Below are 12,949 nucleotides of genomic sequence, written 5' to 3' on the forward strand. Positions count from 1 at the left end.
ACCTGTGAGGACTGCTTCCCCGCATTCTCTTGGGATGGCCATGTGTTTAATATTCTTGCTGCGTCTGTATAAGTGTGTGGTTAGCATTTTAAAAGACATGATGCTTTTTGTTTGCTTTGGTCTGTTACCAAAACTTTTTATTAAAGTTTGCTCCTTTTATATTATGTTCTGTAGTGACGTGCTTTCAGCAGTCTCTTGGAAATAACGTAATTTCCAAGATTTTTACTAGTTCTATTTCATTGCAGCTTTTTGGTAGCTTTGGAGAAACATTTATCAGGTCCATGATTGGTGAAATACTTTATTCTTGTTGACAAGCCAGACCAGGTGTGAACTACATATAAATACAAGCACTATGTTTTATAAACTTAATGTTCTCCCTGGCTCAGGAATTAGGCAGAAGAATTAGGCTTTCTCTTACCTTTATTCAGGGCATAATACTAAATATTTGTATCAAAAATTGTGAAATTATTTGGCAAAAGAAATAACTGTCACAGGTAGATGAAACTGTACTTTGATTAATGAGGATGAAGTTCGTTCAGTTATTTTTTAAGGAAACTTTTCTTCACAAGCTTGTTTATTGGTTAGAATAAATTATTACACTTACACTGTAATATAGTACATTACTTTCCATCATGTATTTGGTATTTTGGGAAAGATTAAAAATAAAAAACAACACATTTGTTGGAAAACTGAGATACTAATGCACATTTATATGGACATAAAATTTTAACTTCAAGGTGATACATGCGGTTTATCACTTTTAACTAATTTTGCTGAGGCTTGTTCCTCAGCAAAAACTATATGCTAATACTCTTTTTAAAGGCAGGCTTTGGGTTACTAGAACATCTGAAATCTAAGGCATCAATTTAAAAATTCTCCTAGCCTGTTGTGATTGCAGACTATTCTATAGCTAATTATTATATTTCTGAAGCATTTAAAATAATGAGAAAAATAAAATTTGGAATAAAAATAATTCTTTTGAATAACTGAATTGGTGTTACAATATTAGATTTTTTTTAAAATCCAATTAATTTGATAAAATGTGTGGACTATTATAGATGTTAGATATAATGAGAAGGGAGTGTGGAAATAGGAGGAAGTTATTTCACCCTGTTCTGCAGAGGAAAAACAAAGGAAGTTCAGTGATATGCAAAGGATCAGAATGCTTCTGCTATATTCCTTTTTTTTCCTGTAGCTGATACAGTGATTGGCAGGAGTTCAAATTTCCCTTCCATTCTTAAAATGAATCCAAGTTCCTTCCTCAGCCCAGACTTGGTAAGGACATAAATTATATGTTGGTTTGGAGAGACAAGTTTGTTTCTGACCCCTCTGGGTGGCTGGTGAAAATTTGGCAGCCTGGGATTAAATCGGTGTCAGCTGAAAGACATACACTGTGCTCCAGGGTGATTCTATCCCACCTTTAATAATGTTTCACAAATGAGAAAAAAATGTGCTATCAATTTGCCATAAAAATTATTATTAAGACAAAAATTGTGCCCACTCAGGATTCGATTTTGTTCATTTCCTTCCCCCATAAATCATTAGTTTTGATTAGGGGGGGCTGGGGGCAGGGAGAATATTTTGGTGCAAAGTTGAAATTCAAGGGATTAGTGTGGCCTCTAATTGGGGTTATAGCCTGGTTCTGTTGTTCTTTTGTATATGCAACGAGACAGCTGTCTTAAAATGTCATGTGAGATCATCAATCAAAATAATCTGGCTATTGACTGCCATTTTAATTTTTTGTGGAAAGGCTTTCTCTTGAATAGCTGGCTTCTCCTTTTTTTTTTTTTTTTTTTTTTTTGACATGGTTATTTTTCACTGCTCTTAAATTTAACAGATGGGACAGACCAGAAGAAATGGTGCTCGAAGATGACAGGATTTTGCACTTGCATGGGAAAGTGATTTCAGAGCTTGTTGGTGTCATTGTATGTTACTTCTCACAGTTAATTGAAGGAAGTCCTAGTGAAATGTAAATGCATTATCAACAACATGTCTGTAAAATGGAGACCGGGAGCTGTTGGAAATAAAACCTCTTGTGTGGCAAAGCTGGATAGAAAATTAAGGGTTCACTGTCATTTGGCACTGATGCTTGTTTGGCAGCCCTCCCGTCTTTCTTATCTTGGCTGGTGTTCCATCAGTCAGTGAACTTGTAAATGGATCATGATACATCAGAAAGACACCTGTGATATGACATAATACAAAGAAAAAGAAGAGCCCAATCTGTTTTCCTTTACTGAACAATCCATAGTTACTCTATCTGTTAAAACTTTGATTTTTATAGCAATTTTTCTGAAGTTCCTGTCACTTCAAAAAAAATAAATCTTATGTAAGGTCAAAAAAATTCATATTGTTTCTTCTCAAGATTTATTATTTCAGCCTGATTCATTTCCTGTTTATGTGCTAACCACTGACAAAAGGAGAAACGAGTGTTCTCCAACTGTTTTTAAATCTAGAAAATATGTAATTCACTATATTACAGGTGGCTGTGTGTGGCTGTAAATGATGCAGAGATTTACGCAGTACTTCCCTCTGTCAGCCTCTGGTCATGCGCTTGCTTCCCTGGCTAACATTGCTCTTCCAAGGCTTCACATCTTTCTAGGTGGAGATTCAGTTCTGATACGAGGAAGATGAGGATAAGTTAGAACTTCCATCCTCATATTATAGAAGAATGTATTCAGTTGGATTAGCAGCAAATTAAATACTGATTTTTGAAGGAGCAGTTTTTTGAGCTGTGTTTCATTAGGCTGTTGGGCTCATTGCCATAGGTTTTCCTAGGTATTCACAGTGCTGAGAGAGAGACTTGGTATTTATATGGATGGCATTGTAGAAGGTTCTAGAACATACTTGCTGGGAGATAAATGTACTTTTTGAATCTGAAACCACTCTGACAAGTTAGAAGTTCGTGTTTAGGGCCTGAGACCAGTGGAATTTTTCCTGCACCTGTCATTTGCACAGTGGAGTCTTACACAGGCTGCAGACAGGATCCTGAGCTCGTGAAATCGGGAGCGACTTGTTATGTTCTGGTGAACTTGGAGGGTAGTCGGGAATGTTGATTTATTGAAATAATGGCATGTGTTTTCTCATGGCTACTGATATCTTGAAATGTATTAAAATTGTAACATTTTAATGCATTCTTGTGTGATTTATATTTGAGTAAAATGCAGACTGGCTTTTAAGGGTGTATTGAAAGAATGTCTTACACAAAAGCTACATCCCCTTGCTTTCAATCAAGTGCCTGAGCACTTCCAACAGGGTTTTTTTTTTTAGCATGATGTAGTTTATGCTGTAATTTGCAAATTTATGAATTAGACAGTTGGAAGTTTGCAGTTTCTTTTACAAAACATAATCAAATTAAGTAATTGCTTAAATAGCTTTTGTAAAATAAAATCGGAGATTACAGTAGTTTATATTATTAAAATACTTTTAGAACTTGTATTTCTGAGTCAGTTTGAGTGATAATCTAGCTGGCTTGGCCTTTTACATAAATATTTCTTGGTTAGGGAAGATTGCTTCACTTGGGAGAAACAACCCAAGGCCTTCAAGATTTTAAAAAACATTTTATCATGACCTTCCCTTCTAAAGGTATAAACACTTTTCTAATTTACAGAATCAGTACATTAAATTCTTTGAAATTGTTTTTGTCTGGTTTTTATCACGTGTTTCTTTTCTTCTAGACAGGTGTCTTTCCTTCAAGGATGAGAAAGGTGTACTGTTGAATGGCATTAAATACCCTCCGGGCTGCCATTACAGGCCACGTATTTTGCCGAAAAGAAGATGTAAGGGATCCTTCTCCAGTGATGTCAGTCCTGTGGAGGATGTTGTAGTGTAAAATGAGCAGGAGATAAAAGGGAGAAACAGTTGTTTGTAGTGACATAGTCTGTGGATATTTGGAATGGATGATGGAGTTACATGTGAAGGAGTAAATACCATGCTTTATTTCTGTTCCAAATGGTGGTGGGATTTTTAAATGTTTTAAAGGACAGCCCATGGTGATGAGTGGGCCGGTGTGCTACATATATTAGAGTACAAGCAAATAAGAGTAAGTTGTGCAGTTATTGTGGTTTAATGCTTAGCAGCTCAGAGGAGGGTGATCATTGCTGCTATCCCAGTCTGGCTGTGAGGTAAGACACATTCTCCTCTGTCCAGCCTCAGCGGTTCTTTGCATTGTCTCTATGAGAGTTTGGCAAGTGACATCATCTGGCTGCTTCAAATGTGTATCTGTAAAATGAGTGATGAATGCTTTCTCTTCCTGTTTTGTTTTTAGAATTTACATTGGATAGAAAAAATACACTCACACATGTGCTATAAGTGTATGGTATAATGGAAATGGTCTTTGTAGGTATTCATTTGGACCAGGGCTACTACCTCAAGTAAACATCAAAAAATTCCTCTTTTTAGGAGTTTATTAGGAGCTATAAGTATGGTGTATACAACTGTGTGTACAATGCTTAGACCTGAGAGTATCTTATATAAATAAGATTAATACTTCACATTACAAAACCAGGCATTCAGGTTCTTGGTTATATTTCATTCAAAATGTAGTTAGTCTAAAGCAAAAAAAAAAAACAAACAAAAAAACCCCACCAAATATCGTTTCTGAGAATGCAGAAGAAACATTTCTTAATGTTTAAAAATACAGTGCAGTGCAACTGCTCTGAGAATGTTATATCTGTATTTTGGATCAGAGGTTGGGGGTTTTTTTTCCATTTTCTTTTGCTTTTATTTTCTATCTCTGTGAAAACTTGCAAGGAATGGCAAATTTTTAGATAGTGGTTTTGAGCATTTTCCTTAAAGATTGCTGTGGCACCAAAATTCTGAAAGTTTGGCATACAGCCACACTTTTTCAGCCGTTGTAGCAAGCGGTGAGGTACTTAAATTTTATATCACAGCTGCTGGGCATCAAGTCAGTGATGAGAGATACCAGGGGGAAGGGGAAATGCTTCCTTCTGCTCTTGATTCTCTGTCAGAATGAGAGGCTTCAGACGAAGTGGGAGCTGTCTACCTTCTGTTCAAAGGAGGTATAGGAAAACGTGATGGGTAGAGGCAACAGAAGAGGTAGAAGGATAAGTGAGGAAGACCAGGAAGAAAAGGTTGCATGAAGGAACTGAGGGTGATGTAGACTGAAACAGCTGGTTTTAAACCAAATATGCTTTTTTATGACGGCTTTCCCTGTTTAACATTTTTGCTCTCAAACTAGAGGACCTGCAAAAGAAAATTACAAAAGGAAGGAAGAGACTCTTCACAGGTCCTTAACCCTTGCTAATTATTGACCAGCATCTGGGGAGGAGGGATGGAAAGGTTTAAATGAAGTTTTGCCATGTACAGCTCTCTCAGCTACCGCCTGTGTCTGCTGTTGCAAGGAGCATGAGTTTATTTCACAGAGTTCCTCCTTTGAGATGTATTCTACAACCCCTAGTTCAAAACATGCTGTAGCAGACTGTAGTGTCCTTGAGAGAAGGCATTCTTCTGGGTTTGTTGTCCTCTTTAGAAACCCATTGGCCAGCATTAATCAAATCTGTCACGGGGACAGAAGTTTCAAATAGAAACTAATTCTAGTTAATGCTAGTTAAGTCTTGTCGCTTGGTGTCCACAAATTAATAAATTGCAGAAAATTTGTGTAAGAGAACATGATCATGCCCTGACAACAAAAAAATTACTGTTGGTGTTAAAATCATTAGACAACACCCACATTATTTGGAGTCGGCTTGGATATAAAGCTTAAGACAGGGAATGCCAGAACAAGGAGTCCATGGCACCTCATTTGTAGAATGCCTCTAGGGTTGGGCAAGGCCCTTATAGATTAGTTAGGTGTTTTCCTGGATGTCCATCTTCAGACTTTCAGGTGTTGATCATCAGGTCAGTGCTGTCAGTGCTCAGCGTAAGTTTTGAACCTATATTGATGCAAAACAGCCTTAGAACTTTGGCAGCCCACAATATCATAATCTCATTTCTGGTGACAGCACTACTTTTGCTGTCTGTTTCCCATTTTGCAAATTTTGAAAATAATCTTCCAATTGTAGAAGTTCTATTAAGATTTCGCAGGACTGCTTTGAAGATTTGATTTGTTAATGATTTTGAAGCCTTTAGTCTGGTAAAAATATCTTCAGGATTTGTGTGGTATTTGTGAATTTAGTGTTGTATAATGTTGCTCTAAAGCAAAAAATGTACGACGTGTAGATAAGGAGCCTCATTTAGTATGGAAATGAGAAAAAGCCATTCCTGGAATGAGGCCACTCCGGAAGAATCAGTATGTCTGTGTGATTCTGCAGGAAGTTCAGAAGCTGGACACAGCCTTTAGGATCTCCTCAAGGCTTGCAAAGGACTGCTAGAGCACTAAGTGGCATCCAGCAGAGGTCTTCCAGCTTCTCTTGCTGCACCTCACCTACCTCATGCTATACTCACCACTGCTTGGGTGGGAAGCAGCGGGCCCCACTTGATCTATATCTGCCTGTCCTGGTAGTTGGATCTTGGTTGTGGACAGGGAAAGAGATGTCCTGATGTTGCTGGAAATGGTGACAAGGATCAGATATCACAGCCAGCCATCATAGGTGCTGAAACTGGACCAAAATTTTCATTGCCTTCCAGTGCACCAGCTACACTGTCAATTGGCTGGATAGGGGATGCTGAATTTAGTTTTTATGGACAGCTTGCTTTCTGGAATCCTTAATTTTTGAGCACTCAAGTGTGCAATATTAAATGTCCTCATAGTTCTTAGTGTAGCTTTGTGTGTCTCTGTTACCTGAAGAGTATTTGATACTATTGTATGCCACAAGCAGCGAATTCATTTATTGGGGAAATTACTTTCTGTGGGCAGAAGTGGAGTAAGATTTTGTCTTTTATAATCGTATTAGCAGTGGTGTGATGACAGTCACTTTCTCTTGTTTTTGCCAGATTTGGCATGGTTGTGCAGAACTTGTATTAAGTACACTATAAGAACTCTAATTAAGTACACTATAGGAAACAGTTCTGTGTGAAAAAGTCATTTAATACAGAGGTTTTATTGTCTTCATTGCTAGACAAAGACTTGGTAGCTCAGGTTTTTTGATGGATCTTGATACTGTAGACAAACATGAAAGGATAAGAAAAAGTGTTTTTAAATCAAAGTAGAAACCAGAGTTGTCAGAAATGCTGAAACATAGACATGATCCAAACTTCAGTATTAATTTCCTTCTTTGTCAGGCCAAACTTAAGGAAGGAGTAGATGTCACTTTAACAATTACTTTACAGCAGTGACTACCTAATAAGGAGAGGGCAATTTCTAGATAGTTGTGGGGTTTTTTCTTACTGTCCTGAGAACAATTTATTTCACATCCTCCTACTCTTTCCCTTCTCTCAATAATTAGTATGCTGTATTGGTGAGACCAGATTAGTGAACAAACAATACTGCATCGATGTGTCAATTGTATAGAACTGTGCCTTCTATGGTAGGTTGACTTTCACTCCACACATTTCATATTTCTTTTCTCTTTCTCAGTTTTCTCCTTTCCCCTTCTGTCTCAGCAGAACAGTCTTCTAGGATTGTGGCTTCTGTGGTTACTATATGACTGGACATCTGGAGGGAAAGAAGAGGGATTGTACCAAGACAGGGAAACCAGTTGAGTTTAAGTAGTGCTCTCTTCCATTGAAAAGCCACAAATGCAGCTGAAGGTGCTATAACTTCTCTAATGGGGAAGTGTGGGCAGATATAAACCACCTCAGTTATATCAAAACTGAAATTCAAACAAAATAGTATGTTTTTTAGTGTAGCTGTTATCTTCCCAGAAGGGAACTGACAGCCTGACCGGCAGGTATTTAAAAAGGCTGCACTCAGCATACATTTAATTTTAGGTTAAGGCTTATTAATATAAGTAAATAATGTAAGTCTTGTGAGCTGTAACAATCCCTTTTCGGACATAGGGCTGTGCCGTGTGAGTTTACCTGGCAGATTGTTCTTCTAGTTTATTTGCATTTATCATTCATAATCTTTACCTGTAATGACGTCTGAATCCTTTTAAATGTGCCTTGGCCTTTCAGCTTCCTTAAGTTCTGTCACACGACTCTCACAGTTGTACCACTGTGATAGCTGCAAGGTGACAACAGATACGCTCTTCAGAGGGGGGTTCTTTAACAATGCTGGCTAAAACTGCAGCAGAGTATTTCTGTAGTTAAAACACAACTTGAAGAGAGTGAAGAATCATTTATGTTCTTTCACACAGTATTTGATAATTTTCTGTCCCTGTAATTATTTGAGGATGAGTGGAGAAGAGTGGGATTGCAAATCAGAAAGCTCAGAAATAAGGACAGAAAGTGAATTGTTACAAATACTTTTGTTCATAATCCTAAAAGATGTGAGCATGAAAGAAGTGAATGAGGAACCGCTAAAAGAACTTTAGAATTAATTTCTGAATACTTTTCTGTTACAGCTTTTTTTTTTTTAGTGCAATGTTGAGTAATTGTTTAGAAAATAGAATAAGCTCCCCTTACTGAAAACAGACAATATACCAGAAATGTTAGAGACTGCATTTTTTCAGAAGAGAATCTGTTACTATCTACTGCTTTCAGTATACACTTGAAGCTTCTAAATAACTATTAAATCATTAGAGCTCTTGTTTCATCAACTTACCTGTGTTGACATGGTATGATTAAAATATCTCACTTGTAGACCACTAGAACTCTTTTGACATTTCATATGCCTTATTTTTTAGGTAAAGTCACTGAAAAAGTTAATCCTACAGTGGAAGCAGATGTGCAACCAACATTTTTGTAGGGGACTTTCGTTCCTCAGTAACAGTGATTGCGCTTGTTTTATTCTCTGTTCTGGCACTGGTACAGTGTATGATTAATTTTTGTCTCATGCTAGCTCTAGCGATGAAACCACACATGCATTGCAATGTAACAGTGCTAGAGAAGTACGTTGCAGACTGAATATGAAACAATCATCAAGAATATTTATTCATTGTGTTGAAGTTTCATCCTGCATTATAAAGCAGACTTGCAGGAAAAAAAAAAGCTCTTGCGCAGATACGCTTCAAGTTTGCTGTCGGCACTTCTGTGCTGCCTGCCTGAAGAATAGAGCTGGTGGTAACACTCCATTCTGAAATCCTTAATACTTTCAGAGTTTGTTTATTTTGGCTTGTTTCTTCCTCCCCACCCACCCTGAGAAAACATACCACATTCTTAAAATTTGTTTCAATGGCCAAAAGGAAGATCCGGGTTCAGACTAGAGCTTAGGCGTTATACCTGTGGAATAATCCTTACAGTTGAGGGGTAGAAAGCTGTGATATCCAGGTTTTCTAAGGAGCAGCTGGCATCATGTCCAGGTATTTTGTACTGATACGGTCTTGCTGTGAGATAGCAAAAACAATTACAGATTTGTCCAGATCACAGTGCACTGAGTTGGAACGGGATAGTAAGCTACAGTTAACTCCGTAATGTTTAATAGTGTCACCAGGTTATCTAGAGACAGATGTGGCCCCTTGTGAATATGAAACTTGAAGTTCTTTGTGTTTGGTTTTTGTTTAAATGTCAGCATCATCTCTGGTTTGTCTGGTGTCTCTGTCGGGTGCTCAGTTTTCGCCCCAAGATGATTTTCATTAGTGAACAGACTCACGTCAGGAGCTGTGGAAGCTAAGTGTCATTATCTGTGAGTGTTCAGTGCAGGTTTATAAAATCCATGTTATAAATCTGTTTCAGAATGCTGTCCTCAGTGAGGGTTCTTCTGTTTCATCTGGCACTTGCTGGATGTAAGGTAGAAGCTCTGACTGAAGTGAGGAGCCTTGTATTACAAATATATGGGGTAGCTGAGAGTAAGGCATGAAGATGGTTGCAAGGTCATTTTGCTTAGAGACTCGAGTGTGAGGATCTGTGACATGAGCCATCACACTTTTGAATGTGCCTTCATGTTTTTGTGTAGCTAGCTGAGAGTGAGTGCTATGTTTCTGAGTAAAAATGCAGAATATCAACTGGTGTTGGATTGATGCAAAGGTGAGCCCTGGTCACTGTCAAAAAAAACAAAAAAAAAAAAAAAACAAAAACAAAAAAAAAAAAAAAAAAAAAAAACCCCAAACAAACAAAAAAACACACCCCCAACTGAATAGGGGAGGAGACTTCTGAGCTGTTTTTAGATATCTTTTTACTATTATTGTTTATTCCCCGGGCAGCCAGCGTGAGGTATTCTGCCACCACCGCGGACCAGTGTCTGCAGGCAGTTTCAGCAATCGCTTAGTCTTCAGCAATCCGCAGAGGGTACAAACTGTTGGCTTTGGCTCCGGTTTCTGCTCCTAGAATAATCGCAGTGTTTCTTTCTTGAGGCATCCGGTTTGTTTTTGGAAGGTGCAGCAGAAGGCAGATGCACTGCCGTCTGCCCTCGCTGTGTCTGGGTCAGGCGGGGCGGCCCGGGGGGACGAGGTGTGCCGGCTGCCTTCTGCCGGCCGGGCCGGGCCGGGCCGGGCCGCCGCGCACGGGCCCGCGCTGCGCCTCTGCCCCGCCGCCGCTGACCTCTGCCGCTCCTCTGCCACTGCTCCCTTCCCTTCCTGCCTCTGCTTGACAGGGAATTCACCTGAAGCCCCGCCGCCGCTGACCTCTGCCGCTCCTCTGCCACTGCTCCCTTCCCTTCCTGCCTCTGCTTGACAGGGGATTCACCTGAAGCCTGCCGAGCGAGCCGGTCACACGGACAGACACCGCCAGATACAGCTGTAATCTCGGGCTGAAAAATTGAATTTGTCCTTCCCCTCTTCCTGCGCTTTTGCCTTCGTTTTTCCGATTCAGGAATGCAAGCTCTGAGTTACACAGCACAATGGAGACTTAATGTAACTATTTCTAAAGCGTCTGCTGGCAAGAAAACTCTGACGTCAGCGAAGTCAGGGTGAGGTTTTGCTTTGGCACATACAGTCGCTCGGCTCTGCTCTGCTCTGCTCTGGAATAATGGCCTGCTGGAATGGAAACGGGGCTTGGGGGCTGTCACTGGAGTCATCCTTGGAGCCTGCCGCTCGCCGTATGTCTTTTGTGGGTAGAAAATGTACTTGATAAACTAGGTTTTGTCCCATTTGTTTATTACAGACATTTCAGAATATTCTGTAAATATTTGTGCCTGACACTATTGGTTGGCAGGATATTGTTTTTAGCTCTTTAAACTGCGGTTACAGTAACAGTTCTTTCCTGGCGTTTCAAGTGAAGATATTTTTTGGATGCAAACTAAATGTATTGCTCAAGGACCTCCCTCCCCCCCGCAGTGTTACCACTTGGTTCAGATAAGCAAAAAGAAAATAAATCAGTAATCATCTACTACAGTTTGAAATTCTTAATGGTTAACTTGCAAGTAGAAAGAAAGCAAGGACTCAAAGACACTGTGAATTTATGAGCCACCAGAGAAACTGGTATTTTAGATTTAAGGTGAACAGAGATTTGACTTTTGTTATTGCTGATTAAACAAATATTTATGACTCAAAAATAAATATGAAAGCCTGTGTGTTATATTCAGTTTAAGGTAATTGTTTCATCTAAAATTTATCTGGATGCAGACAGATCAGCGAAGCTATATTTAAGGCCAGCAGAACTGTGGATGCCGCTGTGACAGGATTCAGAGATGTAGGGTTGCAGCTGATTGCAAAAGTAAGAAGCTTTTGTGTTTGCAAATTGTTTGTGCTCCTTTTTTAAACGAAGAAATCATCTCGACACTTGAGAGCTGGATCTCAGGTTTAGGTTAACAGCTACTCATGGCTGGAGGCAGTATCTTCTGCACTAATTCAGTTTACCAAATCTGGTATTTCTGTGGTCTAGGAGGGTTTTAAATCTGACTTAAGGTGTTGGGTTTTCTAAAACATTTGCTAAAAAGGGTACAGTTGGAGGCATATTACCAGTGTTACTATTTAAAAACCATAAAGTATGGTTTACCTCAGAACCTGAAATAATACAGGTTTGTTTGGAGACTATAATTAGGAAGTGTTTAGCTATTCTAAATAATGGAGAAAATTAGCACAGTAGCTTTTCTAGGAATTGCATTATGCTTGCCTTGTATTTTTTGCCTGTAATTGCTGGAGATAGATGATGTGTCATAGTCTGTTGCATGAAGTGGCCCAACTAATGATGTTTCTATAATTATGGAGGATGAGCTTTAAGATGATGCTTTGGAGCAAAAAAAATGTAACATCCAACACAGAAAGGGTATGTGAGTTTGAATGCGAGGGAGTGAGTAGAGGGGAAAAGGCTTTGCCATCCTTCCTCAAAAGCATGAGGGCAAGGGACTTGTATTTCAGAAATAACTGTGTTGTGAGGCCCGGCAATGGAGGTGTGATTCACTGATTTAAAAGTAACAGAATAAGTGGAATAGTGCAGTTACATCTTGGCATACACTCATTTGTGTCACAGGGCACTAAGAGCTGCAGTAGCATCCTCAGCTGGCAGAGGAACATCCCGGTAGGACTTCTGCAGGTCATTTTTGGCTTTGTTGGTAAATACATGAAACACAGCAGGAAACCTTTGACTATTTATTTTTTAAAACTTTATGTGAAGCTTTCTGACCATCCAGAATGTGGCAGCACTGCCAGGGTCTCCTAGGTTTCTCTTTGAAACCCAGTGTGTCACCACTTTGCAATCCAGTGTGTCACCTGACACGAGGCCTCTGGCTAATGCAGTGGCTTGCAGGGGATTCACAAACCCCCCTGTTGAGTCATGCTTGGACACCATTAACAAAGCAGTAAAGCCTAAGAAAGTTTCACAAGATTAAGTCTTTAAAGCCATGAGTGGGTGTGTTTGCGATGCCTTTTCTGCCCATTTTATGCAGCAGTTGTTGTGCGTGGAGAAACTCTGCTTACTCCTCAGTCTGTGCTGATGTCAGTGAAAAATGTTTGGAAAAACTCTCATCAACCTGGCTGAATCCTGCTGTGTGCTGACATAGCATATCTTTTGGTATAGTATGATGTTGTTGTAGGTGGGATAATTGTGCTGGCAGAATGACTCCTCCTATTGACAT

General features: G+C 39.3%; 1 protein-coding gene across 4 annotated transcripts in view; it reads left to right on the forward strand.

Annotated features, from left to right (window-relative positions):
• Positions 1-12,949, forward strand: part of RNF19A (ring finger protein 19A, RBR E3 ubiquitin protein ligase) — a 57,634-nt gene that overhangs the window by 13,311 nt on the left and 31,374 nt on the right. Inside the window, exon 3 of one of the 4 annotated variants that reach the window (XM_058422521.1) lies at positions 10,529-10,843. The exons of the other annotated variants lie outside the window; for them this stretch is intronic. The gene's annotated coding sequence lies outside the window, so the exon portion shown is untranslated. The remainder of the gene's footprint in view (positions 1-10,528; positions 10,844-12,949) is intronic. 4 annotated transcript variants of the gene reach the window in all.

Source organism: Hirundo rustica, chromosome 1 (assembly GCF_015227805.2).
Source record: "Hirundo rustica isolate bHirRus1 chromosome 1, bHirRus1.pri.v3, whole genome shotgun sequence".
NCBI lineage: Eukaryota > Metazoa > Chordata > Aves > Passeriformes > Hirundinidae > Hirundo > Hirundo rustica.